Here is a 10,763-nt window from a genome sequence, read left to right as displayed (position 1 = left end):
AGGGGCAGAACCCATTTGTATTTCTGGTGTGACAGGGGGATCCCAAGAGTTAACTGTATTGGCGGCTGAAGTAAGCCTAATGGAGAATGAATGGCAGAAACACCCCATTGTGACTGGCCCAGAGGATCCGTGCATCCTTGGCATAGACTACCTCAGGAGAGGGTATTTTAAGGACCCAAAGGGGTATCGATGGGCTTTTGGTATAGCTGCCTTGGAGACGGAGGGCACCAAACAGCTGTCTACCCTGCCTGGTCTCTCTCGAGACCCTTCGATTGTGGGGTTGCTGAGGGATGAAGAACAACAAGTGCCAATTGCTACCACGATGGTGCGCTGGCAGCAACACGGCACCAACTGAGACTCTCTGATTCCCATCCACAATTTGATTCGTCTTCTGGAGAGCCAAGGAGTGATCAGCAAAACTCGCTCACCCTTTAATAGTCCCATATGGCCAGTGCGGAAGTCTAATGGGGAGTGGAGACTAACAGTTGACTATCGCGGCCTGAATGAAGTTACGCCACCGCTGAGTGCTGCCGTTCCAGATATGCTAGAACTTCAACACGACCTAGAGTCAAAGGCAGCCAAGTGGTATGCCACAATTGACATTGCTAATGCGTTTTTCTCAATCCCTCTGGCAGCAGAGTGTCGTCCACAATTTGCCTTTACTTGGAGGGGTGTCCAGTACACTTGGAATCGATTGCCCCAGGGGTGGAAACACAGCCCCACCATTTGCCATGGACTAATCCAGGCTGCACTGGAAAAAGGTGAAGCTCCAGAACATCTGCAATACATTGATGACATCATCGTATGGGGCAACACGGCGGAAGAAGTTTTTGAGAAAGGGAAGAAAATAATCCAAATCCTTCTGAAAGCCGGTTTTGCCATAAAAGAAAGTAAGGTCAGGGGACCTGCACAGGAGATCCAGTTTTTAGGAATAAAATGGCAAGGTGGACATCGTCAGATCCCAATGGATGTGATTAACAAAATAGCAGCTATGTCCTCACCAACTAATAAAAAGGAAACACAGGCTTTCTTAGGTGTTGTGGGTTTTTGGAGAATGCATATTCCAAATCACAGTCTGATTGTAAGCCCTCTCTATCAAGTGACCCGGAAGAAGAATGATTTTAAATGGGGGCCTGAGCAACAACAAGCCTTTGAACAAATTAAACGGGATATTGTTTACGCAGTAGCCCTTGGACCAGTCCGGACTGGTCAAGATGTTAAGAATGTGCTGTACACTGCAGCCAGAGAGAACGGCCCTACCTGGAGCCTCTGGCAGAAAGCACCTGGGGAGACCCGAGGCCGACCCCTGGGGTTTTGGAGTCGAGGATATCGAGGATCCGAGGCTCGCTATACTCCAACTGAAAAATAGATACTGGCAGCATATGAAGGAGTTCGAGCTGCCTCAGAAGTGGTTGGTACTGAAACACAGCTCCTCTTAGCACCCCGACTGCCAGTGCTGGGCTGGATGTTCAAAGGGAGGGTCTCCTCTACACATCATGCAACTGATGCCACGTGGAATAAGTGGGTCGCACTGATCACACAACGGGCTTGCATAGGAAACCCCAGTCGCCCAGGAATTTTAGAAGTGATCACAGACTGGCCAGAAGGCAAAGATTTTGGAATGTCGCCAGAGGAGGAGGTAACATGGGCTGAAGAGGCCCCGCTGTATAATAAACTGCCAGAAAATGAGAGGCAATATGCCCTGTTCCCTGATGGGTCCTGTCGCATTGTGGGAAAGCATCGAAGGTGGAAGGCTGCTGTATGGAGTCCTACACGACTAGTCGCAGAAACTGCTGAAGGAGAAGGTGAATCGAGTCAGTTTGCAGAGGTGAAAGCCATCCAGCTAGCGTTAGACATTGCTGAAAGAGAAAAGTGGCCAGTGCTCTATCTCTATACTGACTCATGGATGGTGGCAAATGCCCTGTGGGGGTGGTTACAGCAATGGAAGCAGAGCAACTGGCAGTGCAGAGGTAAACCCATTTGGGCTGCCACACTGTGGCAAGATATTGCTGTTCGGATAGAGAAGCTAGTGGTAAAAGTACATCATGTAGATGCTCACGTACCCAAGAGTCGGGCCACTGAAGAACATCAAAACAACCAGCAGGTGGATCAGGCTGCCAAGATTGAAGTGTCTCAGGTGGACCTGGACTGGCAACATAAGGGTGAGCTATTTATGGCTCTGTGGGCCCATGATACCTCAGGCCATCAGGGAAGAGATGCAACATATAGATGGGCTCGTGATCGAGGGGTGGACTTAACCATGGACACTATCGTGCAGGTTATCCATGAATGTGAAACATGTGCTGCAATTAAGCAAGCCAAGCGGTTAAAGCCCCTGTGGTATGGAGGGCGATGGCTGAAATATAAATATGGGGAGGCCTGGCAGATGGACTATATCACACTCCCACGAACCCGCCAAGGCAAGTGCCATGTGCTGACAATGGTGGAAGCAACCACCGGATGGCTGGAAACATATTCTGTACCCCATGCCACTGCCTGGAACACCATCCTGGGCCTTGAAAAGCAAGTCCTGTGGCCACTCAGCACCCCAGAAAGAATTGAGTCAGACAATGGGACTCATTTCCGAAACAACCTCATAGACACCTGTGCCAAAGAGCATGGCATTGAGTGGGTGTATCACATCCCCTATCATGCACCAGCCTCTGGGAAAATTGAGCGATACAATGGAGTGTTAAAAGCTACATTGAAAGCAATGGGGGGCGGAACTTTCAAACATTGGGATACACTGTAGGGTTCAGCGTTCGGAAGATCTCGCGATGTCACGGAAAGTTAGAGGGTTAGTCGCAGCCTTATGATGTATCTGTAATCCCGCCTACCCTTGTTAGTATAAAAGGAATTGACTGCGCAATAAAAGGCGGAAGTTGGCGCTCACGCTGTGTGTGTTATCTGTCTCTTTCCCTGGTCTGGGGTTGATCAGTGATCTAATCGTGGCACCTTGATATGCGGTGAACGCTACAATACACATTTAGCAAAAGCCACCTGGTTAGTCAACACCAGAGGATCTGCCAATCGGAGTGGCCCTGCCCAGTCAGAATTCTTACATACTGTAGAAGGGGCTAAAGTCCCTGTAGTGCACATGAAAAATATGTTAGGGAACACAGTCTGGGTTAGTCCTGCCTCAGGCAAAAGCAAACCCATTCGTGGGATTGCTTTTGCTCAAGGACCTGGGTGCACTTGGTGGGTGATGCAGAAGGATGGGGAAGTCCGATGTGTGCCTCAAGAGGATTTGATTTTAGGTGAGAATAGCCAATGAATTAAATTGTATTCTCTTAATTCTTATATAACATAGCCACTGTATGTTATCAGTACTGTAATTGTTACATGATATATTAATGGTATTACTGTAAGAATCACTTAGATCAAACAAGAATGAACTGTGATAAAACTGAGCAAAGCGCAGTAGTGATGGAACCAGAACTGACTCCAGCATGCAACAATCCAACAGTGCACACCATCCTCCTGCTGCATCCAATGTCACCCGCTCGCTATACCGCACTGAAGCCCTATCCTGCTCTGCCGACTGAGAGGACTTTGCACCATCCCTCCTGCCCAGAAAGACTGGTATGACAGTTGGAGCCCAGAGTTGGGAACTAAATGAACTCAGTGAACATTTTATGAACATGACCCATAAACTAAAGGAATGATATCTCTGTGTGTGTATACATATATATCTCAAAAGATGGTAAAAGGTGATGATGACTCACCAGGATGGAACTGAAGGTGTGGGAACTGAGCATGACGTCAATGGTATAGAATAAGGGGTGGATACTGTCCTGGTTTCAGCTGGGATAGAGTTAATTGTCGTCCTAGTAGTTGGTATAAGAATAATATTGATAACACACTGCTGTTTTCAGTTGTTGCTAAGTAATGTTTAGACTAAGTAAGTCAAGGATTTTTCAGCTTCTCATGCCCAGCCAGCAAGAAGGCTGGAGGGGCACAAGAAGTTGGGGGGGACACAGCCAGGGCAGCTGACCCAAAGTGGCCAACAGGGTATTCCATAACAGGTGACATCACATCTAGTATATAAAGTGGGGGGAGTGGGGGGAATCGCCGCTCAGGGACTAACTGGGCAGCGGTTGGTGGGTGGTGAGCAATTGCATTGTGCATCATTTGTATATTCCAATCCTTTTATTATTATTATTGTAATTTTATTATTGTTATTATCATTATTAGTTTCTTCTTTTCTGTTCTACTAAACTGTTCTTATCTCAACCCATGAGTTTTACTTTTTTTTTCTGTTTCTCTCCCCCATCCCACTGGGTGGGGGGAGTGAGTGAGTGGCTGCATGGTGCGTAGTTTCTGGCTGGGATTAAACCATGACAAGGGGTTTTTGTCTTGAGGCAGTCCTTGAATCCCAGGACTGTCACAGGCCATAATCTGTGACTCTTCATGATTTCCTAGCGGTTAGGGAGATCTCTGGCTACTGGCTTTCTTATCAAGCAAAATACAATGAAAAAGCCTAACCCATTCCTTCAAAGAATGGCATGCAGGACTTTAAATAAACAAGTATTTTAAAGTGAGAGGCCAGCTAAAACTACATCCAGAAATCTGAAATACAGAGCTTTGTGTATGCAGCCTGTGTGCATGAAAGAAATGTTCTAAGTCTTTTCTGTAATTACATGAGAGTAACTTTATTTTGATCTTCTCTCCACAGAAAACTGCCTGTTAAATGATGATCTGAAATATGCTTGTTGCTATACATGGGTGAGTAGACAGCTGAGCTTGATGTGTTGAACAAAGGTAGGAGAAGGAAAAACTTTACTGTATCACTGTACTGACGAACTTTTGCTTGCTTGAATAACTTTGAAATTTTGGTATGTACTAATTAGATAAGAAAACCTTGAGCTTTGTCAATGGTATGTGTTAAAGGCGCCAACAAACAGGAGGCCTCAGGCCTGATGTGCGTCAACAGACAAGAAGCCTTGGGCCCTGATGATAAGCTTTGAGTTCTGCTGAGTTTTTGTAATTAAAACTTGCCAAGGCCAGCTAACTAGGAGAAAGACATGACCCACGCTGCGCATGACCAAAGGGTGGACACTATGTAAATGATAATATGAATATGCATATGACTGGAACAATATAAATTTTGCTTGCTGTAGGTAACGGTGTGCATGATAGGTGGAGCGATCCCCCATGCACCCAGCACTGCAATAAAGAATGCCTGCTTTCTAAAACTCCAAAATCGAGTCTTAGAGAGTTTCTCTGACCGGCTTTTTTGGTAACAATTTGGCGACTCAGATGGGATTCTGACTCTGAACATTGACAGCTCCGTGGGATCTCTGGACCTCCAGCTGGCACCGAGGCTTTCTCAGGGAGAACCTCTGATCCCCAGACCTGAAGATTTCTAGGCAAGTCCCCTGGAAAGGTGAGAAGACATTCTTTCTTTTTCTCCGTTGGGGTTAGTTTCCCCAAGTGTTGGGGGTTAGAGTCTCCTGACTGTCTGACTCGTCAGATGGTGCGTAAAGCCGGCAGAGGTTGGACTAAAGTCGCCTGTGGGGTTAGAGTCCCCGATTCAAGAAAAAGGAGATTCGAGTCCTCCCAGTAATACTGTTGTGGTTGTGAATGTTATAATTGTGCTTAGTTATCGGAACTTGGTTATTGGAAATATGGAATTGTTTTGTTTGCTTGGATCATATAGTTGTTCTGTTACTTATATGTAATATGGGTGGGGGATCATCTAAGGGAGGTATTTTGAAAAAGTCACCTTTGGGATATATTTTGAGACATTGGAAGCAGATTGCCAGACCCCCGGGTGGGGTCCCGACAAGGGAAAATTTGATTAATATTGTAATCAATGGTGGCCACTGTATAAATCGGATGATGGGGAAAGTGGCCTATGAATGGTATGTTAAATTATAACACATTTCAATTAATGTTATTCTTGAGGAGAGAAGGAAAGTGGGATGAAGTCTTATATGCGGATATGTTCTTTACTTTGAGGAGACATCTGGAATGGCAAAAGGAATGTGGTATAAAGCTTGCACCTAGTGATCCCCTCGTTGTAGCTTTGGAAAAGGAGAAGGGTGAGTGTTAAATTTCCCTGAGCAGAACTAGCACAACAGGCTAGGAAGAAAAGAAAAAATTGAAACTGGGACTAAAACAATGTAGGAGACTGAGCTGATTGTCAGACAGGGCTCTGAAATTTAATAGAAGCCATTAGGGCATGTGGAGAACTAGGGGTAAATTGGACTAAAAGTGCAAGAATGCAGGCAGAGACCTGACGAGCGTCCCAGTGATTTTGGGGGACTCAGACAAGCTCTGCTAACAAAATTTTAATGATGCTGTCCTGGTTTCAGCTGGGATAGAGTTAATTGTCTTCCTAGTAGCTGGTACAGTGCTATGTTTTGAGTTCAGTATGCGAAGAATGTTGATAACGCTGATGTTTTCAGTTGTTGCTCAGTAGTGTTTAGACTAAAGTTAAGGATTTTTCAGCTTCTGATGCCCAGCTAGCAAGAAAGCTGGAGGGGCACAAGAAGTTGGCACAGGATAGAGCCAGGGAAGCTGACCCAAACTGGCCAACGGTGTATTCCATATCATGTGACGTCCCATCTAGTGTATAAACTGGGGGGAGTGGGGGCGGGGGATCGCCACTCGGGGACTAACCGGGTGTTGATCGGCAGGTGGTGAGCAATTGCACTGTGCATCATTTGTATATTCCAATCCTTTTATTATTACTGTTGTCATTTTATTAGTGTTATCATTATCATTATTAGTTTCTTCTTTTCTGTTCTATTAAACCGTTCTTATCTCAACCCATGAGTTTTACTTCTTTTCATGATTTTCTCCCCCATCCCACTGGATGGGGGGAAGTGAGTGAGCGGCTGCATGGTGCTTAGTTGCTGGCTGGGGTTAAACCATGACAGATGCACCCACAATTAGTGTCTTTGTGGGTCAAATGGCCCCTGATTTAGAGAAATAATTTGAGCGTTGTTGTGTTTGTATATGATGAGCTCAAAGAAAAGCAGAAAACTGAGCAGAAACACAAAAAAAAAGAAAGAAAGAAAAAAAGGAAAAAGAGGAGCAAAGCAACAAGAGGCTGATTTACTGGCAGCTGCTTTTGCAAGGAATTTACAAGTGAGATAAGGATTAGGAATGTTAAAAGAAAGAGGTATCAAGTGTGTCTGTGGCTGTGCTGAGAGAAGCGTTTGAAGTAAGCAGTGGGAGAGGACTGACAGGGACCAGAGGAACCTCTCCCCCAGCAGAACCTCTAGTTAAAGCAAAGCTGGGAGATGAGGAAATAGAATTTTTAGTTGACACTGGGGCTACACGTTCTGTCTTAAATACACTAGAAGGAAATTTAAATAACAAAAGCATAAATGTCATTGGTGCGACAGGGATGCATGAGACCTGGCCATTTTTCAAATCCCTGAAATTTAAACTTGGAAAACAATGGGTTACTCACCAGTTTTTATATTTGCCAAATTCTCCGAAAACTTTACTGGGTAGAGATTTACTTGAAAAGGTAGAAGCTGAAATCAGATTCAAGGATGGGGAAGCTGAAATTTTAATCCCAGAATCTAAATATGTCGAAGCCATAGCCTTGTTGTTACAGGATACAAATCCCAAAAGGGACAAGTTACCTCGAGAAATAGATGACCATAGAATCATAGAATCATTTAAGTTGGAAAAGACCTTTAAGATCGAGTCCAACCGTCAACCATGCCCACTAAACCATGTCCTAAAGTGCCTTGTCTCTGTGCTTTTTGAATACCTCCAGGGATGGTGACTCAACCACTTCCTTGGGCAGCCTGTTCCAACGCCTGACAAACCTTTCAGTAAAGAATTTTTTTCCTAATACCCAATCTAAACCTCCCCTGCTGCAACTTGAGGCCATTTTCTCTCATCCTATCTCCAGCCACCTGACAGAAGAGACCAGCACCCACCTCACTACAACTTCCTTTCAGGTAGTTGTAGAGAGTGAGAAGGTCTCCCCTCAGCCTCCTTTTCTACAGACTAAACAACCCCAATTCCCTCAGCTGCTCCTCATAAGACTTGTGCTCCAGGCCCTTCACCAGCTTTGTTGCCCTTCTCTGGAAATGCTCCAGCACCTCAATGTCTTTCTTGTAGTGAGGGGCCCAAAACTGAACACAGTACTCGAGGTGCAGCCTCACCAGTGCCGAACACAGGGGAACAATCACTTCCCTGCTCCTGCTGGCCACACTATTTCTGATACAAGCCAGGATGCCATTGGCCTTCTTGGCCACCTGGGCACACTGCTGGCTCATATTCAGCCAGCTGTCGACCAATACCCCCACGTCCTTTTTCTGCCAGGCAGCTTTCCAGCCACTCTTCCCCAAGCCTGTAGCGTTGCATGGGGTTGCTGTGACCCAAGTGCAGGATCCGGCACTTGGCCTTGTTGAAACTCATACAATTGGCCTCAGCCCATCGGTCCAGCCTGTCCAGATCCCTCTGTAGAGCCTTCCTACCCTCAAGCAGGTCAACCCTCACTCCCAACTTGGTGTCATCTGCAAACTTCCTGAGGGTGCACTTGATCCCCTCATCCAGATCATTGATAAAGATATTAAAGAGAACAGACCCCAATACTGAGCCCTGGGGAACACCACTTGTGACCGTCTGCCAACTGGATTTAACCCCATTCACCACAACCCTCTGGGCTCGTCCATCCAGCCAGTTTTTTACCCAGCAAAGAGTACACTTGTCTAAGCCATGAGCTGCCAGCTTCTCAAGGAGTATGCCATGAGAGACAGTGTCAAAGGCCTTGCTGAAGTCCAGGTAGATAACATCCACAGCCTTCCCCTCATCCACTAGGCAGGTCACCTGGTCATAGAACGAGATCAAGTTAGTCAAGCAGGACCTGCCTTTCATGAACCCATGCTGGCTGGGCCTGATCCCCTGGTTGTCCTGCACATGCCATGTGAGCACGCTTGAGATGAACCACTCCATAATCTTTCCCGGTACTGAGGTCAGGTTGACAGGCTTGTAGGTCCCTGGATCCTCCCTCCGACCCTTCTTGTAAATGGGAGTCACATTGGCAAGCCTCCAGTCATCTGGGATCTCCCCCGTTGACCAGGATTGCTGATAAATGATGGAGAGTGGCTTGGCAAGCTCCTCCACCAGCTCCCTCAGTACTCTCGGATGGATCCCATCTGGTCCCATAGACTTGTGAGTGTCCAGATGGCATAGCAGGTCATTAACTATTTCCTCCTGGATTATGGGGGGTATATTCTGCTCTCCGTCCCTGTCTTCCAGTTCAGGGGGCAGAGTACCCTGAGGATGACTGGTCTCACTATTAAAGACTGAGGCAAAGAAGGCATTAAGTACCTCAGCCTTTTCCTCATCTCTGGTGGCAATGTTCCCCTCTGCATTCAAAAAAGGATAGATATTCTCCTTGGCTCTCTTTTTATTGCTAACATATTTGTAAAAACATTTTTTGTTGTCTCTTACGACAGTGGCCAGATTGAGTTCTGCATGACCTAACAAGACCCCTGTACTCCTCCTGAGTTGCCTGCCCTTTCTTCCAAAGATGCAGTGATTCCCATTTTTTGGGCAGGAGAAGTTCCAGGAAGGTCTAAGAGAATGGAACCAGTAAGAATTTATCTAAAACCAGGATCATTACCAGCAAGAATTAAACAATACCCTTTAAAATTAGAAGTGAGAACTGGCTTGATAGCCGTAGTTTAAAAATTCTTGAAATATAAGTTGCTGGTAAAATCTGAGTCACGCCAGTGATCAAACTGGTTCATGGTTTTAGATCTGAAAGATGCCTTTTTCTGCATTCCTTTGGATTCTGAAAGTCAAGAGCTTTTTGCTTTTCAGTGGAAAATCCTGAAACAGAGCAAAAGACACAATATACTTGGACAGTTCTACCACAAGGCTTCAAGAATAGCCCAACTATTTTTGGAAATCAGCTGGCAAAGTAATTGGAGATTTGGAGGAAAGAAAATGGACAGGGAACTGTATTACAATATGTAGATGACATCTTAATTGCAACAGAAACTCAAGAACAATGTTTTTCTTTGATTATAAGCCTCTCGAACCTTTTGGGACTTCTTAGCGGATACCGGGTAACAAAGGAAAAGGCGCAAATCATCCAGGAAACAGTCATTTATCTGTGCTTCGAAATTCTAAAAGGACAGAGATGATTGGGAATTGAATGGAAAGAAGCTATTTGCTGTCTCCCAGAGCCAAGACAATTGCGAGCATTTCTAGGCATGACTAGATGGTGTCACCTATGGATTGTAAATTATGGACTGCTGGTAAAACCTCTATATGAATTACTAAAAGACTCCCAAAAGGGACTCTTGAATGGACAAATGACAGCAGAGCTGCATTTAAGCAACTAAAACAAACTCTGATGAAAGCTCCCACCCTGGGATTGCCAGACCTGACAAAATTTTTTGAACTTTTCACTTATGAGTGATGAGGAGAGGCACTAGGGGTCCTGGCAGAGTTTTTAGAGGGGCAACGGAGAGCCATAGCATATTTTTCCAAACGATTGGACAATGTGAGCCAGGGATGGCCCAGTTGCCTCAAAGCAGTAGCAGCCGCAATATTATTAATTCAAGAGGCTCATAAACTTACTTTAGGGGGGCATTGGTTGTCCCCCAGCCGTATGCTGAAATACCAAATAGTACTACTGGAACAAGATGATATTGACCTCAAGACTACTTCAGTTGTAAATCCAGCAATATTCCTTTCCACTGATCAAGTGGAGAGTTCACCAGAACACGATTGCTTACAAACAGTAGAGGAAATATATGCTAGCAGTCTGGATCTTAAAG

This window comes from Haliaeetus albicilla, chromosome W (genome assembly GCF_947461875.1).
Source record: "Haliaeetus albicilla chromosome W, bHalAlb1.1, whole genome shotgun sequence".
In the NCBI taxonomy this organism is placed as follows: domain Eukaryota; kingdom Metazoa; phylum Chordata; class Aves; order Accipitriformes; family Accipitridae; genus Haliaeetus; species Haliaeetus albicilla.
The sequence above is the reverse complement of the archived record's forward strand: the minus strand, read 5'-3'. Positions refer to the sequence as shown.